The following is an 18698-nucleotide window of genomic DNA, read 5'->3' as shown; positions in this document are numbered from 1 at the left end:
CGCACGAGTTCACAGATGTTGTATGACACGTGGAAGAACAGTGTGCCTCCTCTAGACAGGTGGAACATTTTGAGGTAACGGAGGCGGTGGCAGTCAGGCCATCTAAACTGTCTATCATAGCAGCAAAGCACCGAAGCTGTTATCACTGTGTGCAGTGTTGCAACTTTGTCTAACCACGCAGTGAGTGTTTTACTGCTTTCGGTTTGTCAGTGATGAATAGTTTTTTGTGGCAAGACTCATATTCTTACTCATAACCTTTACTGTTCTCCAGATGAGTAGTTATGGATAAATTTATATGAATAAACCAAGAAAAAACACTTCCTTACACATCCATAATTTCCTTGATAAATCTGAATTATTAGTAAATGTGTGACATATAAAGTACTATTCAGGTTTGACATTCCTGTCATAACATTAGGGCTTTTCTGGACTGAAAAGGCTGACTCAGAGGCTGACACAGAAAAAGGTTTATTGCACGAAATAAAAAGAATGTCAGGAGCTTCAGAAGGAGATTATTCTGACTGTCTGCAGGGGAGAAAAGAGGAGTTAGTGCTGAGCTCTGGGGAAAATAGCTCAACAAGAAGGCCCATAATGAACCAAAAAAGCTGCTGTTTTGTCTTTGTTTCAGATCTTGAAGACAAGGTGAGAGGTCCAGCGGTCCAAGGGGTGGAGCGGAGCTAAAACGGTGGTGGAGAGCGGGTATCCAGGTGGGTGTTCTAACAACACTGTGCTGAGAGGGAGTGGAGCAGGAGCCTAGACATGAACGTCTCATAAAGAAAGACAAATACAAATGATTCACTCATGAAGAAATCCAACTTGTACAGAGAGATCCAGTGGTGTTCGCTCAGAGGAGTTACTCAAAAGGAAGTCCAATTGAGTTTGCTCATAAAATCCACAGCCAACCAAAGGAGAAACACATCATTTTAGGTTGATGGAAAACATGCCCTAGGAAGTAATTCACTAACGAGTGTGGCCAGCATTCATTGTGGTGACTGTAACAATCTAGCTGAGGTTGAGGGACAGGAGCACTCCCAAAGGCAGAATTCACAAGTCTACCAGAAAAAGACCAGGGTAAAAAGAAAAATGAGAAAAAAGAAAAACAGGAAAAAAGTGGAAAAACAGGAGAAGGTTGCCCAGAGCAAATTAGAACTCTGATATTTGTTTCATTCTTTTCAACATCCTAGACATTACATTTAGATAAAAGTTTAGCTTCACCTCATTAATACATAAGCAATAATAATAAAAAAAGTTTCATTTTTTTCTTTCTAAACAAAGCCACACTACTGAGGAAATACATCCCTAATGCGTAGAAATTCTGAGAAAAGCAGGGTGAAGAAATGTATTTTTTTATGTTATTGTTATTTTAAATATGTTTTCTAACAACTTTTGGATTCGGTAAAGATCAAAGATTTTAAAATTCCTTAAAAATCAGTTGTTGGATGATCTAAGTTGGAAGTTTTCTCTGTATGAATAAACCTGACAACATGTGTCTTTTAAATTTTTTTTTCCTCCAAACAAGTATAGTAACTGGACAGAAACATAGAAATATATGTCAGTTTCTGTTTAAAGAATAGCAAAGTGAAAAGTGAACACTACAGAGTTTTATTGGCACTGAGATGAAATGAGAAGACGGAGATGTAGTGAAATATATCTGCCTTGTGCAAGACCGCTGTAATGCAGTTTACCTGCTAGTCCTGGCTTTAATCTCTAGCCTTCATTTCTAAAAGAGTATTCAAGCAGGGATTGTGTGTTTGCGAATGATCCTTGGTAATCTCACAGAGAATGAATTTGTTTTTTGTTTTTTCCCCACAAATCCCCTTATATAACACTGTTGCATTGTTCTAAATCTCTCCTATCTCTCACTTTCCTCCCAACATACTGTAACTTACTACCTCGAAAGAACTTCCATTGACTCTTTGGCTGCACTGTGCTACACATCTTGAAAATTATTAAAATTATCACCCCGTCTTGATGAAAACCTGAATCAGCAACAGTAACTTTGTTTAAATACGGCGCAAATTGTAATTCAAAAGGAATGTTTGGATATTTATAGGGTAAAATAGCTTGAGCAATGTGGGGATTTCCAGCTTAATATTCTCTTCCTAAGAAAACAGGCTAGACTATAAAAAAAGGAATTTGTTGCTTGAATAATTAAAAAAGAACTGCCTAGAGCATTAAAAAAGGAGGTTTAAATGAGGCTTCCGTGTGTGTAGTTTCATTATGATTTTCAAATGGAATATGTTTTAATTATTTAAAGGACATACATTATTTCTTTTTTAACATGAATTGTAAACATTTCAGCATAAATGATTTTAAAGTGATGCCATTCAAAGATGGCAGTTTCTTTGTTTCATTCAAAGCTGTTAGATTTTACTTCGTACACTGATGTGGTCAGTAAAGTTTTTACCGAACTTTAAATTGAGCCATCAAATATTTGGTTTAATTTTCTTGGATTTCAGAAAGGATGCATATGTTCAGTGCTATTGAAGAAAATGATTCATAAACATTTGGGCCTCTGACATGAATAAGCTTGTGACCCTAGCATGGCATTTTTCCTTCATATATGATGAAGCACCTGCTGAGATGCACACACACACACACACCAGAGAGAGGAGCTTTAATGCTCAAAAAACACACACACAAACACACATGCTAAGCAGATCAGACATGGACTCAAATCATGTCTACATTTAAAACAGCCGTATCCCTCAGAAGTGTGCCACAGTGCGCGCGGGAGAGGACAACAGCAGGGATTAACCAAGTGAAAAGCAGCTCCTCTCCTCCCACCATACACACTCAAATAGATACTCCAACCTTTGAAGGAAGGTGACAGATGGGTCTTTTTCTTTGGCCAGGTCCCTGCTGACAGCTGTCCAGGATAGAGGGAGGTGAAATGATGTGGTGTGTGGGTGGATGTGTGTGATGGGGGAGTAAAGCTGGGGACTCATGGTGATGGCCAAAGGTCAAACATTCCTCGGAAGAAAAAAAAACTCGAGCATGTGCAAATTTATATGAACTTCTACAATGAGCATGCGTGCAGATGGGCAGGAGCTTGCATCTAGTTTGGCATTCATGGAGCATCCATATTTATAAATGTGTCTGTTTGATTCTGCCTCTGTCTGTCCGTCCATCTGCCGCATCTTTGACCCATCATCATTTCTCTTTCTGATCCGGGAGTTGTTTTGTCTGAAATGAATCTGGGTCCCCACCCACATGAGCTCAGAAAAAGAAAAAAAACTAAAACTGAGTAGCAAATGACAAAGCATTTCTAATCTTCACAGATGAGCGATGTAACTTTAGTCGCTTTTTGTATCTTATGCCTGCAGATGAATCCTGTGATTCAGGATGCAGAGTGCTTCCACACCATGTGCGGGGGTTTCCCTTCTGTTCCTGTCTGGGCATGTCTGTGCATGTAGCAAGAGAAAGAGGGGGAGAGAGGAGATCAAAAAAGGAGGAATTTATGTCTGTTGGCTCTCAGACTATTTAAAAAGGAAAGTTATCACCATCAACTGAAATCCATCCATTTTCAAAAAAATTGGCAATTCCTCTGTTTGTTCAATTAAATATTTGCACATTTAATTGTGTATCTTCTACCCAACTATAATGTTGAGTTTCATTCCTTCTTCTTAGTGTGGAAAAACACTGATTAACAAGAAGCCAGATAATGAGCAACAAGGTCAAATTCTTTCAGGCACTGCCTTTCCAAGATAAAAGATTGAACTGCTATTTTGCCAGAAAATGTCAGAGATTAGGCCAAGGATTCAAAGGCAGGATTGAGGATAACCAAGGCCATTACCTTTTTTATATATATATAAAGCCTTGGTATACTAGTTCTGTGAAATGCAAGGGTTTTGTTTAGGCCAGAAAGGGTGAAAAACATATCGGTCCAAAATTCTGCATGTAGGGTAAATAAATAAAAGTAAATAAGCTTGAAAATAATAACTTTGGTCATTGAGCCAAATATGTAATACTTAAGTATTCATTAAAAAGAGGTTAAATTAAAAACTATCATTCATTAAAGTGTATGCATATCGCCCACCACCTTGCATGCCAAAGTTTAAAACAAAAATGTTGAATTATTTGTTAATACTCAGAATCTGTGACTCTCAGCTACTACCACACCAAATGTTAGCTTAATACATTTAAAACTGACAAATTTATAGCCATTTTAGTGTTTGCTAAGGGCAACTAGTTGTGATGACCGCCTTGAATCCGGTTGACTTCAAAAATTAAACAGTTGTAGACCGAACTTCAATGAGAGACCTTTGTGAGGGTTTCATGGAAATGAAACAAGATATTTTGTTAACAGACATTTAAATGAGCATACACATACAAACATGCAGAGGATAATACATTATCGTCTGTCTTGTATGGCAGTGGGCAATAATAAAATTATATTACTGCTGGTTAAACATCCATGTAGTTTTACTGAGCCTTCCTGAAAAACTTTGGTAAATCCACAGATTGTGCCACTGCAGCAGCTAAGAAGAAACCATAAAAAAATAAAATTCCCTGAATTGGAGGGACCAGACAGACACAGCTGCTTCACCTTTAGAACTATGCATTCAGTACAACAGTGTTTTTATTCCTTCTCACAAACAAAATAAAAATGTGCTGAACCAAGCGTGTACATTTTTAAACATTTTGCATTTCTTTTTTTATTATTATTATTTTTTTGTAACTTTTTGTGAACAACTCAAGCCATACCACTTCCTGTTGATGTGTTTGTAATTCATACAGCAAAAGTGGGTTAGGGTTGAAGTTTCCATCTGCTGTTGCACTGCAAGCTACTCTCACAGGAAAAAGTACCAAAAACATGTGCTACAACTTTCGGTCTCATGATTGCACCAAAAACGACACTATTTAACAACACGACACAAACATTTAACTCAATAATGCCAATCTGAAGCCACTGAGAACTACCACTTTGCAGCTTTGGTTGTGTGTTTGATGTGTGTGTGTTGGGTGTTTCAATGCCATTTATGCTATAAAGTCTACATCAGAGCTGTGTGTAAAAAATAAACCCCTCTCTATTAGTTTTATTGACGTTAATTTATCTTTAGTTTTACTGCAGCTAACACTTACTGGCTTTTATAATGTGTGAACTTCAGCCCTAACTTGGGCACAAACGATGGAGGAAACAGATGTTTTAATCCTGAATATTTTAAAATAAAAAAAAAAACAGAATAAAGACAAAAAAAAGTTCTTCTTAAATACTTTCAGTCTTAAACAGGTGGTTTTTATGCACAGTGTTGAGCAAGACTCTTTAAAATCTGATAAGAGCTGGAAGGGGATTCCCAGCAACACACAAGAGCCACACAGAGCACATAAAACAAAAATCACATGGGCGAGCAGCAGATGATTTCTTGCTGATGCCACAGATGAAAGTGACAATTTATATTTCCTGCACACACACACACACACTCCTCTCAGACATGCATTTGGTATTATCTGATCCTGCAGATTTCCACAGGCACTATGTACCGTACATATACAAACAGGCAACGTGTGAAGGCAAGTTTTACATCATATCAAAAACTCCAACAGTTCGTCCAGTATTTTGGTTCATCTCTACACCTTTTATGTCATGTGCGACAAAGCACATGGCAGTGGAATGGTGAAATTATTAAAACTGTAGACTGATATTTCAGTTTCTCTGTGGGTTTAAGTTTTGGGTGGAGCTGCTGTGCAAATATGCATTTTGAAATATCTCAAACTAGGAAGGATCTAATTATCTCAAAACCATGTTTTAGCACTTGGACAAACAAGGAAGCACACGTCTGTTTGCCAAATGTCTCAATGTGGACACTTTTTTTTAAGTGGTATTCTTCTTTTTAAACCGATAACTTCAATATTTGTCCAAAATGTATTAAAATCATGAAATGGCAATAAAAGGGCCCACTCACTTCCTATTGCATTTAAAATTTAGGGGTTTTCATGTGATGATATTGGTTTGTTTTAAGTGAATGACAAAAATCTTATTTTCAAGATCTTTCCTGGTTCACTGCCACATCCTTTAGAATTACCTCTTTAAAACTGAAACACAAACTTACCTTAGAGTCTTCTCAACTCTACATTTTTAACTAAGGAAACAAAACAAAACATTTGCTGCAAAAATGTAAGGCCTGCTTTCCAAGGGAATAAGGCATAACAGCTGGGTTGGTCGGACATCAACGCATTCCTTGGCCTCCTCCCCCTCCCCTATCTTGTCTTCTTAGACAGACATACTAAAAGGACAGGTGTGAGCCCATTGCCTCCACACATGCACACAGCCGGGATTCAGATTTCAATAATGTCATTCATTGGGGCTGAATAGGAGTCAGTAGGGGCCCGCTGTGTCCTGTGCCTCCAGCTGACAGACGAGCAGCCATGTTTTTGTGCCGAGCCGAGGGGCCCCTGATCAGTCAGCGGAGAGGATAAGGTGGAGGAGGAGAAAATGCATCGGTTTATAGGGGCTTTAGCTGCGGCAATCAGCGGAGCGTGCAGTCACTCAATGAAGACAAGAGAAAGAGGAGAAGTGGGAGGAGGCTGTGGTGGTGCTGGTTTCTAGGGTTGGTGTAGTGGTGGCTGTCGGGACTTGAGGTCATGTGTCAAGTGAGCGTTGGCTGCTCTCGTCATAGCAGAAGTTTGGACTGAGGTTTTGTTCGGCCTCCTGATTTTGATGAATTTTTGTCTGCTTTGTTGTCATGCACTGTCTACATGTCATTCTTATGCTGTTATACACTGGTTGTTATAAAGGCAGCTTCATTTTTTTGGGTGCATATAAACATTTTTTAAAAGCAAACTCAGTCTGGGAAGGGGTGTGTGGGTGGGGGTGGGGGGGTCACATGAATATTAATGTATGTCACATGCAGCTGCTCTTGCTGCATTTTTGGTCACTCAAGTGCATTTCTCATTTTAAAGCTTAGTCTGGTTTCATAAATCCTTTTACTGCTAAAAAACTGTCACCCATTGAGTTAAGAGATCAGCCTATTCATCACAACCCCGCTTGTTGATGCTCATTCTGAGACAATGCTAAATGAACTAAAGTTGCTAAGCAGAAATTAAAAAGCAGCTGTAGATATTATATTTATTTAGGCCTTCTTCATGTCTTTACAGTGAATTTAAAGATTGTGGAAGCGTAACTGTGAATGTTTTTTCTTGAACATTATACATCTCATTTGTATAAAAATGTGGGAATATTGAGTTATGGTTTTAATCGATCATACCTGATATTTTTAGTTAAAAGAAACGAGTATCATTTTTAACTTATCTCACACTGAATGTAACACATTGCTCATGTTACGTTCTCATTGATCTTTGCATTTCTTTATGAATAATTCATAAAATCGATCATGTCAGAGTTGATTGGACTTACTGGAAAGAGGTTCAAAGCATTCTGATCAATTTTGGGTGGAGAGAGTTATCTGCTGCTTTAGTCTTCACACAGCTGATAAACAAAATATATCAAACTGCTGGCAGAAGACTTTTAAGTTTGAAAAAAAAAGAGAATAAAGTTTGTCAGTAACCCAATAATGTATCATCATAAAAGTCCTGCATGCGTGCGAATAAACTGAATGCTGTATAGAACTTATTTCTCTGAATATATCTAAAAATATCAATTTGGGTGTTGAAAGCATGAATAAACAAATACAGTAATCATTGTGGAGTGTATGATGGCAGTGAGGTTGACTGGTGTAACGGTGGTTCTGTTATGTAGGCTGATCACGTCTGGGCTGTGACATCACCTCTGCCTCTTCCTCTGTTTTTCTGCCTCGTGTTTTGCCCTGTGTTTCCGGTGCTTCTATTCCAAGACACGCAGTTATATTCCCAATCTGTTTATAATGCACCGTAGGAGTAGTGGAGGAAAATAAGAATGAGTTAGAATTCAAGAATGAATAAAAATCTGGCGTGGCTTAATGTCAAAGCAAGAAAATAGGAGGGACATGAAGCATGCAATCATGATAAGGGCAGTAGTTTGAGGACAGACAGGGATGAGGTAGAGGGAGAGGTAATAAAGGAAGTCTGGATGATAGAAAATGATGCCTCCTGCCTGGACTGTGATTTTTATTCACAGAAGATGTCCCTCTGGGAACTGCCTGTCTGTGTCTGAAAACCTGGCTGCTTGGCTGCCTGTGAGTGAATACCGCTGCAGTTTTACATCTTTGCTCTCTGGAATCTCTGGCTGTCCTTTGGCACGGCTTCCTGTGTGGTGGATGTTGCACCCTGTCATCTGTAGTCTTTGCTGCTCTAAACAAAAAATGTTAAATCTGTTTAAGCTCCATCAGCCAAATCTGGTTTAATAAGTAGACCCTGACAAATATAGTATTACAACAATTTAACTGACTGCACTGGATGCTTAGTTTGATGCACAAACAATGCAAAATGGATTTATTTGATTGCATCAACAGGTCAGAAGAATGTGAACCCATTCTCAAAAGTAATGGTGGCTATATCTATTAAAACATGTTCATTTGCAAGGATGCTCTTCTCGTAGTTTACTGAACGGCTATAAAAATGTACTGTCTCCGGTAAAGGAATGCAAACTGGCAGTCATGAATCACTCTAACCTGGTTTTCTCCCTGCAAAGATCCGCTCTGACAACAGCTGCATGACGTACTTCATCTGGAGATTGTATTGATTAAACATCCTTTTCTCTCCCAGACTAATGATCTGGGTGGAAAACCTTGTGGCTTTGCTAAATTATCACGAGGTCTAACACTAGCTGTTTCATTCAATTATTATTATTTTTTTAAATTGCGAGTTTAATTTTAAAGAACTGCATCCAGTATTTTTTCACAAGATCTGAGCGAGCTCCTTTTATAGAAGTGCGTGAGACTGAATAATGGAGCATTTCAGTATAAGTTAAATGACAACAAGTGACAGCTTCAACCCAGAAGATGTCATAGAAAACAAACCTCAGCATTCATCACAGATTGATTTAGCTAAGCATTTGAAGTGCTTTAACAGAGCGTTTAAATGTTTTCCACAGTGTTCATTAGAAATAGTTTGATCATTGAAGCATAACTAACAAAGTGGAAGATTATAAAACAACTGGTGATTCATGACAAATCAACTCAGTCTAATTCCATGCCAGGTTTGAAAGTAATTAGAAATTTCTCACATACAATGAAATTAATTAACCTCTATTGTGCTACAGCTGAACTACAGATTCAGTATGTGCTGGCTCTTTCGAAACAATCTACTAACAGTACCTTCCAGAGTACATTTGGAGATGTTGGTGGGTTGTTGAGGCATTCATCTTTTAATTATGTCTGAGGCAGAATTCAGCTGATTTTAAGGCACTATACAAATACTGTATAGCTTCCTTACTGGCACAACCTTTAAGCTAATCGCTGCAACGTGTAAATTCGTGGTAAATGTTTGTGCTCAGTGGTTTCTGTCAAAGGTCACAATGAAAAAGCAACATGTTTTTATAAGCAAAATAACTGAAACATAGCAACCACATATTTTTTTAAAAAAAAGGAATATAGCTGTATAAGCCAATAAACAGAATGTGATCATCATCAGCATGGCGACATTTGCGTTTGATGCTTACGTCTGCTCAGTGTCGGTGCATTATGCAGAGTCATGCTGCTCCCACAGTTGCATCTTACTGACCAAGTTACAGCTGCTATGGCAACTGGATCCTGACTGGGTCTGCCTCGCTCTGTCTCTTTCTGGGAAGAAACACTGAACATGAAGAACTGCAGCATGTTCACATAATACTCTGTGCCATATCTCCCTCTTAGTTTCGTCAATACTTTTAACATTTCTCTGTCTTATTAAAACACATTTCTGTGTTGTGACTTCACTTCTTTTTTCTCAACAATTTGCTTTCACTTGTACATACACTGCATCAGTGGTCTGACACTGTGAGCTGCTGGTTTCTGTTTTTCAACTATATTTAATAAAATTTAGTTTAGATTCTGAGTAATTCAAATGCAGGTGTAAGCTGACTGTAAGTGCAGCAGCCACCTGATTCTGACTCTGAAAATCAGTTTGTTTTGCTAAAAGGATAACTACTCTGACTGGATTCCTGATATATTTTCTTCTCAGATACCAGACAAATATATGCTCCATGTCTTTCTCTTTTGTCTGGTCAACATTTTTACTTTTACAGTTTGGAAGCAACATGTAAATAATGGAATAAATAAATAATTTATATATGCTAGCTATTTTTTCACAAATTTTATTCTTAGTAGAAAATTTTATGACCAATTTTTGTTTTTATTGTTGCTCTTCTTTTTACTTACTGTGTAAACGGTAACTGACAGCCATCTTTAAAGTGTAAGAAACGTTTGACTGTCGTGTTGTAGAAATGCTATCTCATCTTATCTGTAAAAGAAAGAAGAAAACAAACCATACTGTAGTTCTTAGTTAAAACACTTTAATGAAATTATTTAATGTGCCTTTTGTCCAGTTTATAAACCCCCCTATGATATAAGGAAAGAAAATACTTATACTGTAAAAACCACATTACTTAGTGGACAGGCTATGACCATCTGCAAATGCCTTCAAAAATTTGTAAAAAAAAAATAATAATAAGATTGTACCATATTTTGAATATTTGTGTCTTGTCCAGCATGCATATCTGGCAACCTGTTTGGACTGTATTTGTCTTGTCCAGTGCATGCTGGGATAGTGTACTGCATCATGTTGAGCCCAACAGCCTTTGTGGGAATAAAAACCGAATAAACAGATGTATGTAGTGTTTGCCAGATGTGTTATTATGTTGACCTAATCAGCAGTGCAAGCATGACATGCATTTTTTTTTGTAGAATTTGGTTATAAGAAGATGTGCAAGTCATTAAGATACTTTATTTATTTATTTGTACAGTCAGAGAGGACATTAAATGTTATTTACTGAAGGCATATTTAGATTAAACACTTTTTTGCTTTAGCAGTAAAACCAACCATTCATCACACCTCAGAGGAGCCAGAACTTACACTGACGCCCAGCAGCAGCTGTCACAGCTGGTGCCTAAACTCCTAAACCCAGCTGAGGAATTCAGCTGAACGGATTTGTGTCTGAATCTGTTTTCTTCTCCCTCCCCTGAACTGCCCCTTCTCAGTAAAGTGTAGCTAAACAGACTGAACGACTGTAATACGAGTGCTGACTGTTTCAAGTTTCCAGCGCTGCTTATTTAAAGCCGCTGAGAAAGGAACTTCGAAGAGTTCGCACCGGCCTGCCATAGATCACCTGCCCTGCATGAGGTCCGGTTTATGATTCACCCAGGAACAACGGGAAACGAAGGTCTTCTTCAGCAATAAAACACAGTGCACTGTGAAGCCGGGGGGGGGGGGGGGGGNGGGGGGGCTGGTTACAGAAAAAAAAAAACTTTCACAAACATTTATTCTTGGATAATTAAAGACTAAAAATAAAAAATATTGTGGTCAAAAGGCAATAAACATAGAAAATTAAAGCATGGAATAAGAAACTGCATGTATAGTTTTGACATTGATATTAAAACACAAGTATCTGCAAAGTTAAAAAACAAAAATGTGTCAAATTAATAGCTTTGCCATCAGCAAGTTCAAACCTGGTATTTTTTATTATGATTTAGATTAAATATGATGAGATCATTTAAGTGTGAAATACTTACTCCGCCAATGTGTGAACTGTTATTGTGGCCCATAACAACACAGAACACGCTGAAAGAAAACACATTCCTAAAAGAGTGATTCAACGTCCTAAATAAGTAACTCATTAATAGTTACGCTTTGGTTGAATTCATTAATTCACGACAACGAAGCTGTCGTGAAGGCTTCGTGAAACAAGTTACACATTTAAAATCTCTTTATTTGCACAAGCCTGTGCTCTTGTAGCCTTTAATGAGGATTACAGACCACTCGCTTTGGCTCTACATGTTGGTTTATGCAAGACCCAGCATGATTCTGGGGATAAAAAGCAGGAACCCGGAGAGGTTTCTGGAAAACACATCAGAGGAGGAGGCAAAACAGAACAGACAAGAAAAGAAATGGGGCCGAGTCGGTGAGAGGCAGGTGGTCGCTGGAGAAAACATTACAGAGAAGAGTCCCCCCTCCCCACACGCACACACAGAGACACACATCAATCTATGAACTGAATGGAGGACAATCATTGAATTTAAAGCTAGATTTCCGTATGTGCTTCTTAATTACGTTAACACACACAAAAATAGACACACACAAGCAGCATATGAAGAATATGTGCAAGAAAATAGCTCTCTGTGTATGAATATGGATGAACACTGGCTGACTCACCAAGAGAAACACTCACTGTGTGATTATGGGTTGTTGCATCACCATGGCAACACATCTTTTAATGTGCTAATGCCTCATTTCTGTGTCTGAGTGCAAGGCTTCTGTTTTAGTGGGTGGAAGGTGACAGTAATGTCACACTTGCTCCTAATTGCACGCTATCGGGCACCCCGGATATTTTACATGTGACACGGGGGCTGGGGTGTCAGATGGTTATTAGAAAGCTATAGAGTAGTTATTACAAAATGGCTTTTGAAAATTGTAGTTTGCTACTATAAAGCTTAGTTTAGGTTGATTTCTTTTTTTTAATTATTTTCTGGAGGGGTGGAGAGTATATGTGGGGTGGGGGGAGTATTTCATGGCTGTGTTTTTTTTATGTGCGTGGTCAGTTGACAGTGACTTTTTGGTGTTGTGACTCTTGAACATGCTTAATTACAGAGGAAATGGTACTTCAATGGTACATATTATTAATATTATTTCTAAAAATAGGTAATAATAATAGTGCATGAGTGTACCTTTAACAATAGCTTTTTGTTTTTGGGCTTGTACTTTGAGGAATACAAATGTAAGTAAAGACACACTGTGTTATGAATGAAGACGTGACTTAGACATGTGTGACGTGATCAGGACAGACTGATCTGACACGACACAGTGTGATTAATACCACAAGGAGTCCCTTTTCATGGCTGTGCTGCAAGAACAGATAAATTATAAAGGCAATAGTCATTTGAACTTTAAGTAAAACTGTTTTTTTTTATCAAATATGTTTATACCTTCTAGTAAATTTACGCTAACTAATGATATGTAAATTATTCATTCAAACATTCACAAATAAAGTTGTACCCATAACTAACACTGTAAACACCTTTGTCAAATTGTAGTGTAGCAAATTTGAGGCCAATTACATCAAAATGCACATTAAAACTAAAGCAAAAAACTGAAGCAGCTTTCACTGGCAATTCTTTTTACCGGGTAAAGTTGTGCGCAGCTGTGTCAGAAATCCTAATCATATTGAAAGTATATGCATGTTTGCTGTTTGAGTCATACCTCTAAAACTTAATGGATATAAACTCCATCAATAAATCATTTTACCATGTAAGCCTTGACTTGGTGTGAAAAATCATGTCTGAAAAATTGTGTGAGTTCTACACATTCTCTTCACACATTTAATGTAAAAGTGTCTTTGTGTGTGTGTTTGACTGCAATTGTCTTTCAGTCCCTGATATCATCTCAGTGAAAATAATGTATGTTGGTATTTTTAATATTTTCAGTTAAAAATGGTTGTCAAAAATTCCCAAGAGTACAAAAGTTGGGAAGAAGTCCTAAAGAATAATCAGCAGTTTCTATGTATTGTTCATAAAGTAAGACAATATTGTAGTGTGGCTACTCTCCAGCAGGGCTCTCGGCTAACATAACTGTCCTGAAATTTATGATACCTGCCCGGGGCTCCCTGTCACACAGAATGAGCTCATTTTGTGGCTGCCTGCCAGAGAAACCTCAGCAAAAAATGGGGCAGGATGACAATAAATCCAAGCATATAGGTAAATCTACTACAGAATGAAAGCAGACCAAAAGAAAAACTGATTTTCCTATCTCATTCACAGACTAAACAATCACTCTACTGTGATGCTCAGACCAGGAATTTGATTAACAAATCTGAGCAGAAGTGTTTCTGTAAACAGGAAAGGTTTTTCTTACAGGTCTGATCCAAAGACACCTGAAATGCTAATTTATTATCTTTGATCACATTTTTTTTCCTTTCTGCTCTCCATAATTCTTGTTCTTGTACCTTGTCATTTAAAGATGACAGGATACTTTAATGTCATTGGATTTTTCTACATGAACTTGTTTTCTTCATGCATAATCTTTTGAATAAAACTTAAAATAATTAAACTTTGTTTTTCACTCAGTAACACATTTTTGTTATTATACTTTGTGTATTATCATAATTTATGATTCCTCTTTAGACAACATAGTGTAAATACAGATCTCCAAAACAACAAAGTTCTCTCATAAGTTATGTATTTGCTTCAGTTATCTAGTGTATTTTTTTTACTTATTTATAATTTACAGTAGGGTTGTGTAAATCATGAAATTACAGGAAATCCTAAAATTGTAAACACTTTATGGATCAGGAAATGTTTCTCAGACAGAAAAAAAGATGTTCCCAACAAGTTTTCATACTTTTAATTTTCTTCCCAGTTTGAGTTTCGTTTCTGTAAAAGTTGCCCTGAACCTTCTGTAAGCTCCCAGAGAGGGGTGTGCTGAACTCAAAACAACTTTTTAAAGCTTTGCACGGACTGACACGGACTCCCTGAGCTGAACTCTTTCCAAATCTGCCATCATTTTCAGGTAACAGGGTTAAACCCTCCTGTGGCCTTATGGTCAAATGGACCCGAGGTTACAAAGGCTTCTCTTCCTCTCTTCAGTTCCGAGGGTTTCAGGAGGGCTAATCGAAAACAGCTTTACAGAGAGATTTATAATACAGAAGTATGGCTGTAAATACCAGGCTTTGCAGATAAACAATAAAGAATGATAACAGGTTTTATTGGAGAATGAAAAGCAAAGGTGAAAATAAATCTGCCTACCTTTGCATTTGTTTGTTCTTTATATAAACAGTTCACAGTAGTCTGTGATTAAAAATGTTATACCAGTTAGATCATCCATTAAATATCTGTTTCAATGCTGATTTGCAGGAGGTTCATATTTCACCTCTTCACCACAGAGTAGCAGACACCCAACCTTCATCTTGATCACCTCCTAACCTGAACTTCACATTACGTTTCATCCACTGCCAAATGATGAGCAGAAAGACTCTCTGAAAGTAGTAAGCCCAACCTTTAATCTTATTTTTTTATTATTTTGATTTTGTAATCATGACTAAACACATAATTAGTGAAAGCAATAAAAACAAATCACTGTGATTGTTTAAATACAGCACTTGTAAGTGACATATTTTATCATTAACATAAAAACATAAAGAAAACCAAGAAAACAACAAAGACGAGTGTTTAAGAAGCCAATATCTTGTAAGGAAATGACATGGCTTTAACTCTTTAATTGGTTTAATCAAATCATTTTACCTCACAACAAAATTCTGCTTAAAAGAGGGATCATTGTCAACTATTTATGACTAAACTCTGGAAGACAGATGTATTAGAGAATAAAACCACTCATAAATGTATAGGAAAAAAATACTTTCTATTATAATATTTTGCTACATGTTGGTCTGAGTCTGGTTTGTTGTGATTATCAGACTGGGTGCTGTAGGCTCTCTTTAAGGGTTAATGAATTTGGTATGCAAGTGATACATAATAATAAAAGTCATGCTGTGTGTGGTGAACACTAATGACATTTACACTTTCTTAAAAATTTTCAGTCTTACACAGAGTTACCAACTCGGTTAACTATTAACCACTGACCTTTATTCACTTCCTCCTCCACATTCCTCGGAAACTAATTTGAGAAATATTATTGTTGACTACGGTAGCTATGCATTTAAAAATCAAAAGACTATAGAGAGGTCAAAAACAATATTCTGTTGGAAAATAATAGTTTTTACATTTAAAAGCACGGCTGTGTTTATACTACTTGATATGAAAAGCTTTCTTTTTTTAATGAGTAACAAACATGAAGATAATAAAATGCTGCAGGAGGTGGAAAAATATTTACTGAGTGAACAACAGCAGATGTTTTATGGCACCAAATACCACTCCTATCTATCTGCCAGCTGTTTATAGTTGGCTGTATTTAAGTCAGGCATTAAGATAAGTCATTAGTTTTGATTGTCTTCCTACAACTTTATCAGTTCTTGATGTGCTAAACAGCCTTTAATTTTTTTTTCCAACCTTGATCTTGCTGTACTTATTCTTCTGGTCCATTATTTGGTTTGACAGGAGGGAGCTTACAGGAAGCCAGAAAACCCCACATCATCAAACAGACAGCTCTATGGCTCTTTCAAGATAAGTCTCACTTTGGTTTTGCCTTCACGCCAACACCTCTGTCAACACATTTACAACTCAGACAGTCTGCATTGTTTTCTAGGATCCTCTTATTAAACCGGGCAGATAATGAATCCACACCGTAAGCTGTTCTGGTGAAGGCAGCAGCCGTGGGACAGCCCCACACCTAAACTGAAGCACATTAAAAAGACTCTCTGAAAAGCGAGCGGGGGCTGTTGAGGGGAGATCCAAAACTGGTTTGGGGGATTGTTTTGCTGACTAAAAGAACTATTGTTGTCCCTCCTCCACATTCATTTTTAACATGACATCTGTTTCACATGTTCATAAATGACAGAGTGACTGATCTAGTTCCTCCCAGTAGAATTTCCCTGTGTCATTAAGTGCTTGGGTTGCAAAGTGAGAATAAAAACGGGCACAAAAAATGTTTGAAGTTACAAACAAATTTTAATAGTCCACACTTAGGTCACAAGAACAGTCTGAATTAATTTCAAAACATCATAATTACAACAATCAAGTTTTAGTTCAAGGAAAATAGTGCCTATTATCATGAAGACTGAGTTAAAGTATCATACAGTCTGTAAACCCAGAGTTACCTTTTTTTATTACAACACAACATAAAACAGCACAGATGTGAAAAGGTAGTTTCAGAAAAATGCAAAGCCTTTTATCAGCTAGTCAGCTTTGCTTGTCATTTAATATCAGCAGATGTGTGCTGATGTTTCTTACTGTTTGGGGATTACTGTTTAAACCTTAATTTACCATGTAGCAAGTTCCCTTGTTTTTACTGTCATGGAGATCAAATTGGTCATATTTAAAACATAAAAATGAGCATGAAATACTTGGGCAACATTAGAAGGTGCATCTTTGACTCGAATGCAGTATTTTCTTTTTTTATCTGTTAATTGCATCTCCTTTCTGATAAAAATTACTTGGGTTATGTTCACCATACAGGTCTTAATGCTCAGTTCCTGTTTTTCTGCTGAGATCCAAGTTTTTTGTTCATTATTCACATTACAGTTGAAATGCGGCCTTCATCAGACTTCAGCGTGAACAGTCTAAGGCTCTGAAATGACCTGCATGTGCAGAAGACTACGTGACGTCACACTTTGCAGGCTGTGTTTACAGACGTAAATGTGAACTCCACACATCAGCGTGTGTTAAATACTGTTAGTTGTTTGTTTTAAACAAAGCACGTCTCCTGTCCTAAAGCTGAGACTTACAATCTCGAAGCGTTCCCATCCAAACTGGAAAAATATGTAAGAACACTTACCAATAACATCCTTATATCATCAATTTTGTAAGGACTTAAGCATCACAAACACTCCATGTTTTATCTTGTAATAAGGCTCTGTAATATTATTATTGTAGCCTTGTGTTGTCTATGGGATAAGCAAGTCTCTTACATCACAGGTCCTGGTGATTGATTACCATCAGCTAAAGTATCTTATTCCTATGACTCTGACTTGGGACAAATCCGAAATAGGTGGCTGACAGAAAAATCATCCATCATGGTTTCAGCTCCAGGGCTGCAGTAAACAAAGTCATACAACTACTTTGGCTGTGGCACTCGACATCTTGAAATATAGCATGATAATCCCATTATCATGGCTCACTGAGTTTGATTCCATTCAGTCAGTCAAGTTGTGGGATGTTCCCCTCGTTTCTTTTGCATTACATTTAGTTCTTTTTATCTCTTTATGTGTATTCTTTTTTGTCAGTATGCCTTGGGGGTAATGTGCTGTTCTTAATGCCACTAAAGGTCATGTTTCCCCATTCTCTAAACAAAGTTTCCCTACAACGCCTGTGTTATTTCTGCATGGTTTCAGATCCTAAACAAGAATTGTGCTCTGTAACTGTAATTAGACAAGGGGTTCTTTTCTATCTTTATGGCTCTACTTGTCAATAAAAATGGATTTAATCACCTAATTTGTCTTTTGTGTTTTCATCAAATGTACTTCCCATGTTTATTTAAAGGTGAAATTAAATAAAATATTAAAATAATGAGTTTTTGCAATTTTCTTTTAGTTAAACATTATCATAAATCACTCCAGTGGTCCATTTCTCTGATTTAAAATGTTAATGACTTGTTCTTAGAGTTTTTATGGACCGTGTTACCTCCTTGGTTGGTGACGTATAGAAGATGCCGCGGCCAGCTGTGGCAGTCCACTGTAGGACACTTAGGAGGTTACTGTCTCAGTGTTTATCAGTGAAAAAGGAAGCAGAAGAAGAAGATAGTTTTAACAAAAGCACTGGTTTGAAAACACACATTTTTGAGGGGAGTCTGGAAGGGTGCTGTCAGGAACTTGAGCCCCACGATTCACAAGGGGAACCCCCAAGCTTTACAATGATGTCACATAGCCTTCAATGAGTTTGCCATCCAGACAGCTAGAGTTGGCAGTTGCCGGTCTGACAGCAGGAGGCGGCCAGTGGTTGTTGGACACCAGGAGGTGGCGGTTCTTCTATTGACGGTTTGTATCTCAGGTGGTCCTCTTCAAAACATTAACTGCACAGTCA

The 18698-nt window shown here is 37.4% G+C and overlaps 1 long non-coding RNA gene across 1 annotated transcript; it reads left to right on the top strand.

Annotated features, from left to right (window-relative positions):
• Positions 1-626: 626 nt before the first annotated feature.
• Positions 627-18032, top strand: LOC119618070. The gene is made up of 3 exons (XR_005234587.1): positions 627-707; positions 14919-15049; positions 16119-18032. It is a non-coding gene; the product is annotated as an uncharacterized LOC119618070 (long non-coding RNA).
• Positions 18033-18698: the final 666 nt, after the last annotated feature.

The sequence above is a fragment of the Kryptolebias marmoratus genome, linkage group LG20 (assembly GCF_001649575.2).
Source record: "Kryptolebias marmoratus isolate JLee-2015 linkage group LG20, ASM164957v2, whole genome shotgun sequence".
Lineage (NCBI taxonomy): Eukaryota > Metazoa > Chordata > Actinopteri > Cyprinodontiformes > Rivulidae > Kryptolebias > Kryptolebias marmoratus.
This window is presented reverse-complemented; position numbering and strand designations above follow the sequence as displayed.